The 15049-nt window shown below is 38.4% G+C and overlaps 1 protein-coding gene across 3 annotated transcripts in view; it reads left to right on the top strand.

Annotated features, from left to right (window-relative positions):
* The window catches only part of ENOX1 (ecto-NOX disulfide-thiol exchanger 1), a 562092-nt gene that overhangs the window by 271598 nt on the left and 275445 nt on the right, over positions 1-15049 (top strand). The window contains exons 1-2 of one of the 3 annotated variants that reach the window (XM_057707751.1): positions 43-121; positions 1937-2080. The gene's annotated coding sequence lies outside the window, so the exon portion shown is untranslated. Of the gene's footprint in view, positions 1-42; positions 122-406; positions 544-1936; positions 2081-15049 lie in introns of those variants that run through there. The other 2 variants (XM_057707752.1, XM_057707750.1) reach the window with 2 other exon arrangements.

Raw genomic sequence — 15049 nt, 5'->3', positions numbered from 1 at the left:
CTCATAGAGAAGGCTGTGGCGTTAAAAGCTGGCACTTTGAGGGGAATTTTGAAGTGATTGATTGGTGGACAGCGACCCCGAAACACACCATAAGAGTGGGCACTGGGACAGCTGGTGGAGGGTAAGCTGTTGGCATGGGAATGACCCAAAACGTGTAGATATTTAACTAAAAAGAAGAACAGAAATCTAAATGGAGCCCTGCCGAGACTGGTCGGTCACCCCTTTAGCTGTTAAGATAGACATAGCTACGAGGAAATGCAGTCCTTTCACTCAGAGATACCCACAGAAGATGCAGCCTTCATTCCTGATTGTATCAGGGATGCAGTTCCCCTTAGGGAAAGGCAATGTTCTCGTTCACAGGGACGATGAAGGAACTGTGGGTCACGTGGAGGGACCAGAGGAAGATATGATGTTTGCGTTGCTGTCTCTTTGATGTCACACAGCAAACCTGTCTCACAACACAAGGGGACCCCCTGGGTTCCCGAAGAGCTTTCTTTGCACAAGGAAGAAGAAGGGAGACGAAGTGCACTGCTTAAAGTTGATGTCTGTATTTCTATGGGGCCTGACTCAATAAGATAATGTCTGATATAAAACTAAAGCGAATTAGGAGAGGAATTTTCTTGATCAGTTTAGTAGTATATGAGTTAATTTGGTATATTGCAACATTGCCTGTTCTCTTGTCAATAATATTTCTGTTTGTGAAGTATTTTTATTTTATTGGAGCATAGTTGATTTACAATGATCTGTTAGTTTCTGGCATACAGCAAAGCAATTCAGTTATATATATATTTTCTCAGATTCTTTTCCATTATAGGTTATTACAAGATGTTGAATATAGTTCCCTGTGCTATATAGTAGGTCTTTGTTGTTTACCTATTTTATATATAGTAGTGTGTATCTGTTGATCCCATACTCCTAATTTATCCCTCCCACCTTTCCCCTTTGGTAACCATAAGTTTGTTTTCTATGTCTCTGAGTCTGTTTCTGTTTTGTAAATAAGTTCTTTTGTATTATTTTGTTTTACATTCCATGTATAAGTGATATCACATGATATTAGTCTCTCTGACTTACTTCACTTAGTGTGATCATCTCTGGGTCAACCCTTGTTGCTGCAAATGGCATTATTTCTTCTTCTGTATGACTAATATCCCGAAGTATATATGTGTCCCATCTTTTTATCCATTCATCCGTACATGGACATTTAGGTTGCTTCCATATCCTGGCTGTTGTAACTAGTGCTGCTGTGAACGTTGGGGTGCATGTATCTTTTTGAATTAGAGTTCCCTTATTTTCTGGATATATGCCCAGGAATGGAATTTCTGGGTCATATGGTAACTCTATTTGTAGTTTTTTAAGGAAGCTCCTTACTATTCTCCACAGTGGCCACACCAAATGAAATATTTTTCCAAATCACACAGGCCACAGAGTATTTAAGGGGAAGAGTCAGTCCTGAGGCCTTTTGGGCTTTGATGCCCTGGCTTGTAAACCTGACCTCAGGAATCTGTACCTTAATTTTCTTGTCTGGAAAATGGTGCCAGTGCCCTCCAATTGCAGGGCCGTCATTCAGATTAAAGAGCCTGTGCCCAGGGCCTCGCAGCTGGTGGGTTCCCAGTGGGCGGTAGTGTTCCTGCCTTCATGTTCATACCCTCAGCACTGCCCTTCAACCCTTATCTGGTTAAATAAGGGGAAAAGCAGAATTCGCTTAGTTATAAAATACTGCTGGCCTTTAGAAGTTTCTAAACACAGTGCTGAAAGGTTACCATCCACTCTGCCATTTATGAGTAAGAAGATCTGGGGGTACAAAATTAATAGCAGTTAAAACTGTTATCTTAATAATAGCAGTAGGTGCTACTGCAGCACTCTGACCACAGCGGCTGGTACTAGCAGTCATGGTACTTTGGACATGTCCTAATGATATGCTTTTTTCTCCTTCCAGAAGCATCTGGCATGTCAAAGCTACACTGTCTTCCACGGGACTTCCTTTGTGAACAGCTTCCGTTTAAAAGAGTTTTGTGAATACCTTGTTTCAATCAAGTCCCCAAAGAACACGTTTGTCTTCTGATCTGCTGGAGGTCTTAAGGTTTGTGTTGATTTTTCCGTTTATCTCACTGAAGTTATTATTAATTTTGAGGGATATTTTTAAAATGGGTAATAGTCAACTCTGTTGCAGTAAGAACCGTGGGAGTAGATGACGCACAGATTGTAATCCTTTGATTTCACTGGGAGATATATATAAATGGAAAGAAATTTCATATGCTACTTCTCATACTTATGATTATATACTCTGTGGGATGTTACAAGGGTATTAGAAATAAAATATCCCCTATGTTGGCTTAAAACAGATTTTATTTCTGTGTTCATATATCCTAACTGAATAGATTCCATAAATTTAAATTGAGTGTTTACATATATCAGATCTGCTAAGTACTTTCAATTAGCTAAGACCTTGTGGATAAATTATATTTTGAAACGTTGAAAATCAAAACTGCTTTTGTCAGTATCAACTAGTGTTATCATTATGATATTTTTCAAATTATAAAAAATCTCAGGAGCCAGAATGCTTTCATTTATCTCTACTAAGGGATACTCACCTTATGATTTATTAAGATGGAACAGGCTGGTGGTGGTGGTGGTTGTTTAATGTGTGTGCGTTAACAGCTCGAAAAATCACTAACAATATTGTTGCTTTACTTAAGGACAAAGCTTGCTAGCAAAGCAAGCATTTTATTTTGGAAATGCGTGTTCTGCTTTTGGAATGGTACCAAGTAAACCACTTTTATTCCAAAGGTACTTTCTGACAAAGACCTACCTAAAGGCTGAAATTAACCCACACATCTTTCATAGATGGGGAAATGAACAAGAGGGCAGATAAAGTTTAGTACATTGAGTGGACAAAAACTAAATGAAGAGCAAGGGAGAAGGAACAGGGTACTTTCCATAGAATGATACGTCTTTTTCCACAGGCGTTTATTTCATTTGGTTGGACTTTTATTCTGTCCACAGTGACAAATGTTTTCTCTCCTAATAGCCCTCTACTGTGTGTTTTTTTTTTTTTATTTCTTTTATTTCTACTGAGAAATCAGAGTAGATTTCACTGCAGTGCTGGGCTAGATTCCAGTTTTCCCACTGCACCCTTCATCGCTGGGCCTCATGGTCGATTCACTTTGAAGAGTGAGGTGTGCAGTACATATTGGGGGAGAGGACACATGGGAAGTGGTGTCTCCATCTTTAACTCTCCAGTCTGTCAGCTTGGTAGGATGTTATGATGTGCAAAGACGTAACAAGTGTATCCATAGAAAAAAGCAGTGCTGGAGAGGACTTGAGAAGTTACCTAAATGTTCTTCCCTAGTCTGCAAGCATGATCCCACTTGAACTGTCTGAAACCAGTGAGAAGCTGTTTGTTTTCAGACCTTCATACCTAGGTATCTGCTTTCCTTTTGAATCCTATTATAGACTCTCCTTTCTTAGAAACCTTATTGTCTAGAAAGCCGAAGTAATTCCTGACCTCCTCGCATGGCAGTTTATTTCTTCTGTTATGGAGACAGAGAATGTATTCGTCAGAGTCCCCCTGTATCGTCATAGACTTAAGTCCCAAGTCGTCATTTTCAGGAGAGAGAGACCCATTTTCTGAACCTGTCCTATGAAATTGTATGATCCACAAATTTATTGATCCCCACAGTTTTGTTGAGTCTCTTAAATTCTCTACATTCCACTTAGGTTTGAGGATACAGACTGGTTGCAGGAGCATTAAAAATCATCTAAAGATGTTTCTCAGTGGCGCCACTATTGATATTTTGAGGGGGTTACTTCTTTATGATGCAAGATCAGCCCATGGATTTTTTTAAAATTAATTAATTAATTTTATTTTATTTTTTTGGCTGTGCTGGGTCTTCGTTGCTGCGCATGGCTTTTCTCTAGTTGTGGAGAGTGGGGGCTGCTCTTCATTGCCGTGCACCAGTTTCTCATTGCAGTGGCTTCTCTTGTTGCAGAGCCCGGGCTCTAGGCGTGTGGGCTTCAGTAGCTGCAGTGTGTGGGCTCAGTAGCTGTGGCGCATGGGCTTAGTTGCTCCGTGGCATGTGGGATCTTCCCGGCCCAGGGATGGAACCCACGTCCCCTGCATTGGCAGGCAGATTATTAACCACTGCGCCACCAGGGAAGCCCCAGCCCATGGATTGTATCAATAGAAAGGTTAGTAGCCCTGCCTTCAAGGAACTAAAGACCAGCAGCAAACACCCCCCAATCCCCAGCTGATGTGATAACCAGATTCAAACCTCCTTTGCACATGCCTGCAAAGGAGGACCAGGACTGCCCAGATCACAGAGTCCCCAGTGAGAGCCGAGTGTGCTGAAATGGGCAGAGTTGAGCAAATGGTGGGGCTGGGCCTGGACCCCAGTTTGTAACTCTGAGTGCCATTCTCTTCCCACCCTATCATCCTTCTATCGCGGGCTTACATGGGCTTTTCAGCTGTCTAGAAACACACCAGTGTGCACATATGGATGCTCTTTTGAGAACCAGAATTTCTGGTTTGGTGTTTAGGGGAGATCACTGTTGTTTGATGTGGGAATACGGATATGAGGAAGATAACATCAGAACTCAGCGCAGGAAAATAGGAGAGCGTGGACAGCTCTGGGGACTTACAGAAAAGACAGGGCTCAGACCCCAGAGGAAATAGTGGGGCTGCTGTCGCAAAAGTATCATCAGCTCGGTCACTGAGAGAGGAAGGGGTAGAGCATCTGAAATCCGAGGGAAGACTGAAGAAGGTAAGTAGCAAAGGAGTATTTTTTCACTTGCTTTGCACCATGCACCCCTGTTTCAGCTCTGCTCCGTGTCACAGGCTTCCTCAGTAACTCAGGGATCAGTTTGTGGGGAGCTCAAAGGGCCCTTCACTGCAGCTGCAGCTCTCTCCCCCATCAGCCCTGATATCCCTTGCCTCACCCACCCTCCATCCACATTTCTGTCTTGTCCCTCACTTATCTTTTGGCAGCTTCCCACCACCCTTCATTCTTCATGGATCCAGAGAACGAGGAAATGATGCCTTTTATTTCTCTGGCTTCTTCCAAAATCTCAAGTAAGGCTATACATTAAGAGGAAAGAACATAGAAACAATGAGCTTCAGAAAATTTCCCCCACAAATGCTTTGTTGAAGAGTCTGATCTCTTGAGACATTTATTGTAATAAAGGCACAACCTTTCCATAGAAAAATAAATCCTCATTCACTACTATTTTCTTTGGATTTAACCTAAGGAATCATTGAATTCTCTAGTACAAAGGTTACTTAATAACAAAATGCGGAGAATTCATGACTTAAAGATACAATTAGAAGTAGGAGTACCTTGGTGGTTACAGTAGGTTAGATTTACTCTCTGCCTTAGCTTGCATGAAATACACACAGCAAGTACAGAGTTGCACATGGGAACTGGACTAAAGGACTCTTTTTCTTTGCTTTCTACTAAAATGAAGAATCCTACATGATAAGATTTATCATGTATAAAAAGACCATGTTTATGGAGACAGAAATAACAACATCAAAAGGCTTCCCTTACCTTGTGTTGTTTAATTATTTAAAGCTTTATAACTGAGTTCCTGAGCCCGATTTTTCAAACATGGTGATTTTCCTGTCCTCTCTTCTTTGGTGCACAGGACACCAAGTTATATTTGACTTCTCAGAGTTTCTCATTTCCTGAAGTGCCCTACTAGCTTTATAAACATGGAAGAATAAATATTAGCTTTATGAGACCGTGTTCCTCTACTAGTTGAAAAATAGCATATAATAAAAAACACAAGGATGTAATATTGAAAATTATAGGTCAATATGCTCTCTTATTGTGGGTATATATCTAATCTTCATGCACGGAGACTACATTTTCAGAAAAATGTGTGCTGTATAATAACACTTGTGTCTCTCATATGTTTTCATGCCTCATGTTTAACAATATATCTCAAGTCATTCTTGCCTCACTAGTGAAATGTTTCAGACTTATTTACCAATATGATTAAAAACAAACAAATGAAACCCTCTCACTCTTGCTATTAATTCTAAAAATTACATATGATCCAAAGTTAAAGTGTTGTGGCTTCCTTTGTTGCTAGAGTTCCCCACCACCCAGTGAGCTCCTTAGAATTACATTGGAGAATGTCTGATGGCAATTTTGAATCAAAAGGAAGTTTCATGAGGGGTTTAAAAATAAAAAGTCACTTGTGGTCTTGCAGTTAATCAATACTTTAAGTGTCAATTGTTATTTCAAAATCCAGACTCTAATTACATATTTTTAGCAGCAATGAAAATATAGCAGCCGTTGACTGTGCCCCTAAAACTTCACAGTCACACGCCATAAGGAAGAGAAAGAGTAACCTACATGGATAGTGTATGAGTTGAAACGCTCTTTTCAAGGTAGAGGATTCAATATAAATAATTATGTTCAGATACTTCATTTCCTTCTAGAAATGACCATCCATTTGCCAAAAGTGCCAGTGATTTACCATATCAAGGACAGTTTCTTCTTCAACATTAACTCTCCATTGTTCTTCTTGGTAAAGATGGAAAATAATCAGCCTGTATATTCTGGGCTCAAAAGTAAGAAAATTGGACTTATTGGAATAGCTCCTTCTAATTGCCTAAATTTCTACAGCATTCTTCTTTTAAACAATAAAATTTTTAAATATATTAAATTTTATTATGAAGTAGTTTAAACCTACAGAAAATAATAAAGCCTGCGTATCTACTGCCTTATTTTATTATTTTCATTTTTAATGACATTTATTGTTTTCTTCCTAATTTTACAAGCAATACATGTTCATTACAGACTCATAGAAATACATAAAAACATAAAGGAAAAATTAGAAATCAGCCATAATACCCCTCTGCCAGATAACTTTCATTACATTAACATTTTTATGCATTTCCTCCCAGTGTTTACAAATTCTTAAAAACTGAGGTATGACTGACCTACATCACTATGTTAGTTCCAGGTACACAATATAATGATTCAATATTTCTATACATTAGAGAATGATCGCTATGATATGTCTAGTTATCATCTGTCACCATACAGAGGTATCACAATATAACTAATTATATACCCCATGCTTTACATGTCATCCCTGTGATTCTTTTTTTTTTTTTTTTTTTTTTTTCGGAACTGGAAGTTTGTGCCTTTTAATCTCCCCCAACTATTGCACTCATCCCCCAGCCCCCCTCCTCTCTGGTAACCACCTCTTTGTTCTCTGTATCTATGAGTCTGTTCTTTTATGTTCGTTCATTTGTTTTGGTTTTTTAGGTTTCACACATAGGTGAAACCATACAGCATTTGTCTTTCTCTGACTTATTTCACTTAGTATAATGCCCTGTAGGTCCATCCATGTTGTCACAAATGGCAGGACTTCATCCTTTTTTATGACTGAGTTATATACCACATGTTTGTCCATTTACCTATTGATGGACACGTAGGTTGCTTCCATATCTTGCCTGTTGCAAATAGTGCTGCATTGAACATAGGAGTACATATACCTTCAAATCACTGTTTTTGTTTTTGTCAGAATAATACTCAGAGGTGGAATTGCTGGTTAGTATGGTAGTTCTATTTTTTAATTTTTTGATGAACCTCCATACTATTTTCCATAGTGGCTGTAGCAATTTACATTCTCACCAGTAGTTGACTAGGGTTCCTTTTTCTCCATGTCCTCACCAACACTTGTTATTTGTTGTCTTTTTACTAATAACCATTCTAACAGGTGTGACGTGATATCTGATTGTGATTTTAATTTGCCTTTCCCTGATGACTAGTAACGTTCAGCATTTTTTCATGTGTCCATTGCCACCTGTATGTCTTCCTTGAAAAAAATGTTCAGGTCCTCTGCCTATTTTTCAGTCAGTTGTTTCATTTTTTGATGTTGAGTTGTATGAGTTTTATATATTTGGGATATTAACCCCTTACCAGATATGTCATTTGCAAATATCTTCTCCCATTCAGTAGCTAGCCTTTTTGTTTTGTTGGTAATTTCCTTCACTGTGCAAAAGCTTTCTGGCTCGATGCAGCCCCATTTTTTAACTTTTGCTTTTGTTTCTCTTGCCTAAGGAGACATATCCAGAAAGTTATTGCCAAGGCCAATTTCAAAGAGTATACTGCCTGTGTTTTCTTCCAGGAGTTTTATGGTGTCAGGTCATTTAAGTTTTTAATACATTTTGAGTTTATTTTCATATGTGGTGTGAGAAGGTAGTCCAGTTTGATTCTTTTGCCTGTAGGTGTCCAATTTTCTCAACACCGTTTATTGAAGAGGCTGTCTTATCCCCGCTGTGTATTGTTGCCCCCTTTTTCATTGACTAATTGTCCATATAAGTGTATATCCATTCCTGGGCTCTCTATTCTGTTCCATTTATCTATGTGTATGTTTTTTGTGCCAGTACCATACTGTTTTGATGACTGTACCTTTGTAATATAGCTTAAAATCAGGGAGCCTGATACCTCCAGCTTTATTGTATGTTTGCTTTTACCAATGAGATTTTTGCTTTTACAGTTTTCCTATTTCTAATTGTACTCTTTTCTTTTTTTCTTAAAAAAATGCCCTTTATCTTCTCTTGTAAAGCTGGTTTAGTGGTCCTGGACTCCTTTAGCTTTTGCCTGTCTGTAAAACTCTTTATCTCTCTGTTAAATCTGAATTATAGCCTTGTTGAGTAAAGTATTATTAATTGTGGGTTTTTCCCTTCATCACTTTGAATATATTGTGCCACTCTCTTCTGACCTGAAGAATTTCTGCTGAAATGTCAGCTGATAGCCTTTGCAAATTCCCTTATATGTAACTAGTTGCTTTTATCTTACTGCTTTTAATAGTCTCTCTTTATCTTTAATTTTTGCCATTTTAATTCTAATATATCTTGGTGTGGGCCTCTTTGGGTTTATCTTGTTTGGTATTCTCTGAGCCTCCTGGACTTAACTATCTGTTTCCTTTCCCAGGTTAGGGAAGTTTTCAGATATTATGTCTTCAAATAACTTCTCTATCCCTTTCTTTCTCTCTTCTCTTTTTGGGACCCCTACAATGAGAATGTTACTACATTTGATGTTGTCCCAGAGGTCTCTTAACATATCTTCATTTTTTAAAAATCCTTTTCTCTTTTTCTGTTCAACTTAAGTGATCTCCACTACTCTGTCTTCCAGTTCACAGATCTTTTCCTCTGTGTCATGTAATCTACTGTCTGTTCCTTCTTTATTTCAGTCATTGAATTCTTCAGCTCTGTTTGTCTCTTCTTTATATTTTCTAAGTCTTTGTTAAACTTTTCACTATGTTCATCCATTCTTCTCCCAAGTTCATCAGCATCTTGAACTCTTTATTAGATAGATTGCTTATCTCCACTTCACTTAGCCCTTCTGAGACTTTACCGTATCCCTTCATTTTGAAAATATTCCTCTGTTGCTTTATTTTGCCTGATTATTTGCTTTTATTTCTATATATTAGGTAGGTCAGTTACATTTCCCAATCTTGGAAATTTGGCCTTATGTAGGAGACATCCAAGGGTCCAAGCTGCACATTCCCTTCTGTTTACCGTAGCTATATGTATTCCTCCCCCTTTGTGGGCTGCACGGGCCCTTCTTGTGGGGTGGGGCTGATTGCTGTGGGTGCACTGATATATCTGGTCCCCAGCCTGGTTAGTTGCCAGGCCCTGCCTAGTACAGAGGCTGCTAGTCACTGGTGGGGAGTAAGGGGCTGTGTCCCAGTTAGCTGCCTGTATGACCCAGGAAGGTCCTGGACCTGGTGCTACCCTGGTTGTGGGTGGGGCTGCGTCCCTGCAAGGCTGGCTGCTTGGCCTGGGGCATCCCAGGAATAATGCTGAAAAGTTGGCGAGTAGGGCCAGGTCCAGGCACTAATAAACTAAAGGGAGGACTCCAAAATGGTGCCTGCCAGCACTAGTGTTCTCATGGTAGAATAAGCTCCTAAAAATGGCTACCACCAGTGTCTTTGTCACCGGGGTAAGTCACAGTTGCCTCTTGCCTCTCTGGGAGGCTCTCCAAGATCAGCAAGTGTGTCTGACTCAGACTCCTTTCAGATTATTGCTTCTGGGCTGGGTCTCTGTGTCTGTGAGATTTTGCCTGTGCCCTTTAAGGGCAGAATCTCTGTTTCCTATAACCTTCTGGTTTTCCTGAACTCAAGCTCTGCTGGCCTTCAAAGCCAGAAATACTGTGGGCTCATCTTCCTGATGCAGGACCCCCAGGTTTCAGAGCCCAATTTGGAGCTCAGACTCCTTGCTCCTTGGGGGAAATCTTTGCAATTGTGATTATTCTCCTATTTATGGGCCACCTACCTGGAGATGTGGGTCTGGCCAAACAGCATCTCTGCCCCTCCTACTGATTTTGTTGAGGTTCCTTCTTTATATCCTCAGTTGTAGAAGATCTTTTCTGCTCATCTTCAGATCATTCTCATTGAGAGTTGCTCTGTAAATAGTTGTAATTTTAGTTTTCTCTGGGAGGAGGTGAGCTAACCATCTTGGCCACCATCTTCACTGCCATATTTTAAAACGTTAATACTACCAAAGTTGCTTTGGATATCTAGCTTTTAAAGTGAAAAAAAAAAATACCATTCTTTCTATTTACCCATTGCCATAGATAATATAACATATAATAAGATTTAGTATTTCATTCCTATTATATTTCCATATCTAACTATGTCTGTGTCTATATATATGGAATATTATTTTTAAGTCTACATAGATGAGATCTGACTTTATACCTTTCAACTTGTTTTCCTCAACAATTTTTTTAGCATTATCTGTTAATATGTGGACATTTGACTCATTTGTAGTAGTTAATTGTTGTATGTATCTACCGTCTCATGATGGACCATTCACCAGATTTGGGTTTTTTTTTTTTTTTTTTTTTTTCTGAACGACCACCTTCCTACACCCATCTCATCATTCACAGTAGACATGCAGACATGTAGATATGGGTTTCATGTTTGGTAGTGCAGCACCCTCCCTGCCATTGAATAGGCACTTGAGAAATAGTTATTTTTTAACTATGGTAGAAAACCTTTTATTTCCTTCTTGTCAACAAAGTTTTCTATTTTGTTTTGTTGTTACTGCTCGATATCTCTGTCCTTTTCTACTGATTTTTCTATGAGCAGTTTCTAATGTGGCTTTATTAATTCCATCTAAATCAAGTATAATTATGTCTAAACAGTGAGAAAAGACAAAAGGAATAGAGCAAAGACAAACAACAGAATGAAGAAGGAAGAAGGGATTACTTCTGATCTCTAGCCTCTGAGATTCAATTGGTGTTACTGAGAGATACTTTTTAAAGTACTTTTGCACTGTTTCTTTTTTTCCATCATCTCAGAGGTCAGCTAGTTTTGGAAACCTTTCTCTTTCACTTAACCAATCAAATATTTCCTTTTGTCTCTTAGTTTCATAATAACATTAGAAAAATGTGCGTTATTTTTTAAACATTAGGTATAATCTTTCAAGATGTCTCAAGTTAAGTGTTTTTTTTAGATTCTGGTGCTGCAAAAAATGGGAGCTGTCAAAAATCCTCAAATAGATATATATATATTTGAACTTTTTAGTAGATTTTATGGTTGTTTTGTGTTTTGCCTAGCATATGCTAAATAAATATTTGGTGAATGGTTAAATAAATAAAGTAATAAATATTTTCAGAGGTTACATGGTCATTTGACTTAGAGGTATTTTAGTGTTATTAGTAATCATCTTTCATGTACTAAAACACTTAACCTCAACATTTAGAAATTCTGTGATTGAAAACTAAAGGTATAAAAACAAATGAAGGATCAGAGTTAACTGAGAACACCGATTCCCAAAAGTTATTAAAATTAAAGTCTCTATTTAAGGTTACCAGATTATTTAGGGGTCTAAAATAATTGTCTACTTCCTTAAAATTTTAAGAGCTATATATCTTAGTGTTTAGACTATTCTCAAATTCTCTTGTTTCGTTATTCTAAGTTAAAGATTTTTTAGTCCGTTATATTTTTTTAAGCTCTTTATTGGAATATAATTGCTTTACATTCTTGTACCAGCTTTTGAGGTATGCCAAAGTGAATCAGCTGTATTTATACATATATCCCCATATCCCCTCCCTCCCGCGACTCCCTCCCGCTTTCCCTGCTCTGGCCCTCTAAGGCATCACCCATCATCGAGCTGATCTCCCTTTGTTATACAGCAACTTCCCACTAGCTCTCTTATTTACAGTTGGTAGTGTATATATGCCTATGCTACTCTCTCACTTCGTCCCAGATTCCCCTTCGCCCCCTGCCCTCCCAACCTCGTGTCCTCCAGTCCATTCTCTGCATCTGCATCCTTATTCTTGCCCTGTCACTGGGTTCATCAGTATCTTTTTTTTTTTTTTTAAGATTCCGTATATATGAGTTAGCATACAGTATTTGTTTTTCTCTTTCTGGCTTACTTCACTCTGTGTGACAGACTCTGGGTCTATCCACCTCATTACATATAGCTCCATTTCATTCCTTTTTATGTCTGAGTAATATTCCATTGTATATATATGCCACATCTTCTTTATCCATTCATCTGTGGATGGGCATTTAGGTTGCTTCCATGTCCTGGCTATTGTAAATAGTGCTGCAGTGAACATTATGATACATGTTTCTCTTTGGATTATGGTTTTCTCTGGGTATATGCCCAGTACTGGGATTACTGGATTACGTGGTAGTTCTGTTTTTAGTTTTTTAAGGAACCTCCAAACTGTTTTCCATAGTGGCTGTACTAACTTACATTCCCACCAACAGTGCAGGAGAGTTCCCTTTTCTCCACACCCTCTCCAACATTTATTGTTTCTAGATTTGTTGATGATGGCCATTTTGACCTGAGTGAGGTGATACCTCATTGTGGCTTTGACTTGCATTTCTATGATAATTAGTGATGTTGAGCATCTTTTCATGTGTTTGTTGGCCTTCTGTATGTCTTCTTTGGAGAAATGTCTATTTAGGTCTTCTGCCCATTTGTGGATTGGGTTATGTGCTTTTTTGGTATTAAGCTGCATGAGCTGCTTGTATATTTTGGAGATTAATTCTTTGTCCATTGCTTCGAAGGCAAGTATTTTCTCCCATTCTGGGGGTTGTCTTCTAGTCTTGTTTATGGTTTCTTTCACTGTGCAAAAGCTTTTCAGTTCCATTAGGTCCTATTTGTTTATTCTTGATTTTATTTCCATTATTCAAGGAGATGGGTCAAAAGGATCTTGCTTTGATGTATGTCATAAAGTGTTCTGCCTATATTTTCCTCTAGGATTTTTATCGTGTCTGGCCTTCCATGTAGGTCTTTAATCCATTTTGAGTTTATTTTTGTGTATGGTGTTAGGAAGTGTTCTAATTTCATTCTTTTACATGTTGCTGTCCAATTTTCCCAGCACCACTTATTGAAGAGGCTTTTTTCCACTGTATATTCATGCCTCCTTTGTCAAAGATAAGGTGCCCATATGTGCTTGGGTTTACCTCTGAGTTCTCTATTCTGTTCCATTGGTCTATATTTCTCTTTTTGTGCCAGTACTGTAGTGTCTTGATCACTGTGGCCTTGTAGTATAGCCTGAAGTCAGGAAGCCTGATTCCACCAACTCCATCTTTCCTTCTCAAGATTGCTTTGGCTATTCAGGGTCTTTTGCATTTCCATACAGATCATAAGATTTCTTGTTCTAGTTCTGTGAAAAATGCCATTGGTAATTTGATGGGGATTGCATTGAATCTGTAAATTGCTTTGGGTGGCACAGTCATTTTCACAATGTTGATTCTTCCAGTCCAAGAGCACGGTATGTCTCTCCATCTGTTTGTGTCATCTTTGATTTCTTTCATTAGTGTCTTATAGTTTTCTGCATACAGGTCTTTTGCCTCCTTAGGCAGGTCTATTCCTAGGTATTGTGTTATTTCTGTTGCAGTGGTGAATGGGAGAGTTTCCTTAATTTCTCTTTCTGATTTTTCATTGTTAGTATATAGGTGTGCAAGAGATTTCTGCACATTAATTTGTATCCTGCTACTTTACTAAATTCATCAATTAGTGCTAGCAGTTTTCTGGTAGTCTTTAGGGTTTTCTATGTATAATATCATGTCTTCTGCAAAGAGTGACAGTTTTACTTCTTCTTTTCCAATTTGGATTCCTTTGATTTCTTTTTCTTCTCTGATTGCTGTGGCTAAAACTTCCAAAACTATGTGGAATAATATGGTGAAAGTGGACACCCTTGTCTTGTTCCTGTTCTTAGAGGGAATTCTTTCAGTTGTTCACCATTTAGAGCAATGTTGGCTTTTGGTTTCTCATATATGGCTTTTATTATGTTGAGGTAATTTCCTTCTCTGCCCATTTTCTGGAAAGTTTTTATCATAAATGGATGTTGAATTTTGTCAAAAGCTTTTCTGCATCTATTGAGATCATCGTATGGTTTTTAATCCTTCAATTTGTTAATATGATGTATCACATTGATTGATTTGTGTATATTGAAGAATCCATAAACCCCACTTGATCATGGTGTATGATCTTTTTAATGTGCTGTTGGATTCTGTTAGCTAGTATTTTGTTGAGGATTTTTGCATCTATATTCATCAGGGATACTGGCCTGTAATTTTCTTTTTGTGTGACATCTTTGCCTGGTTTTGGTATCAGGGTGATGGTGGCCTTGTAGAATGAGATTGGGAGTGTTCCTCCTTCTGCTATATTTTGAAAGAGTTTGAGAAGGATAGGTGTTAGCTCTTCTCTAAATGTTTGATAGAATTCGCCTGTGAAGCCATTTGGCCCTGGGCTTTGTTTTATGGGAGGTTTTTAACCACAGTCTCAATTTCCATACTTGTGATTGGGCTGTTCATATTTTTTGTTTCTTCCTGGTTCAGTCTTGGAAGATTGTATTTTTCTAAGAATTCATCCATTTCTTCCAGGTTATCCAATTTACTGGCGTATAGTTGCTTGTAGTAGTCTCTCATGATCTTTTGTATTTCTGTGGTGTCAGTTGTTACTTCTCCTTTTTCATTTCTAATTCTGTTGATTTGCATCTTCTCCCTTTTTTTCCTGATGACTCTGGCTAGTGGCTTATCAATTTTGTTTATCTTCTCAAAG

The sequence above is a fragment of the Hippopotamus amphibius genome, chromosome 14, assembly GCF_030028045.1.
Source record: "Hippopotamus amphibius kiboko isolate mHipAmp2 chromosome 14, mHipAmp2.hap2, whole genome shotgun sequence".
Classification (NCBI taxonomy): Eukaryota; Metazoa; Chordata; class Mammalia; order Artiodactyla; family Hippopotamidae; genus Hippopotamus; species Hippopotamus amphibius.
Note: the sequence above shows the minus strand (reverse complement) of the source record. Positions and strands in the feature narration are given on the sequence as shown.